The sequence below is a fragment of the Chrysochloris asiatica genome, unplaced genomic scaffold (assembly GCF_000296735.1).
Source record: "Chrysochloris asiatica unplaced genomic scaffold, ChrAsi1.0 scaffold00023, whole genome shotgun sequence".
NCBI classification, from domain to species: Eukaryota; Metazoa; Chordata; class Mammalia; order Afrosoricida; family Chrysochloridae; genus Chrysochloris; species Chrysochloris asiatica.
The window spans coordinates 17,398,997-17,399,702 of NW_006408541.1; positions in this window are offsets into that span (position 1 = coordinate 17,398,997).

Here is a 706-nt window from a genome sequence, read left to right on the forward strand (position 1 = left end):
GGGGTCGCTATGAGTTGGTTCCGACTCGATGGCACCTGACAACAACTGGAGGAGAATAATGAAAGTGCCATGGACTGCCAAAAAGACAAACCAATTTGTGTTGGAAGAAGTACAGCCAGAATGCTCCTTGGATGCCGGGATAGCTAGACTTGATCTCTCATATGTTGAAAAATATATTATTAGTGGTGGTGGTTATGTGCCATGGAGTCGGTTCCAACTCATAGCGACCCCGTGCACAGCAGAGTACAGGCTTTCCGAGGCTGTAAAGCTTTACGGGAGCAGAAAGCCTCATCTCTCTCCCGCAGAACAACTGGTATTTTCAAACTACTGACCTTGCAGTTTACAGTCCGATTTGTAACCACTATGCTACCAGAGCTCCTTGAATATATTATTAGGGGGCACCAATTCTTGGAGAAGAACATCATGTTTGGTAAATAGAGGGTCGGAGACAAAGAGGAAGACCCCCAATGACATGGATTGGTACAGTGGCAGCAGCGGCAGTAGGCTCAAACTAGTAATGATTGTGAAGTTGGTGGAGGACTGGGCAGTGTTTCCTTCTGTTGTGCATAGGATTGCTATGAATTGGTACAGATTTGATGGCACCTAACAACAACAACATTCTTATCAATGGAGAAAGGATTGAAGTTGTCAAGGACTTCATTCTTCTTGGATCAACTATCAACACTTGCGGAAGTAGCAGTCAAGA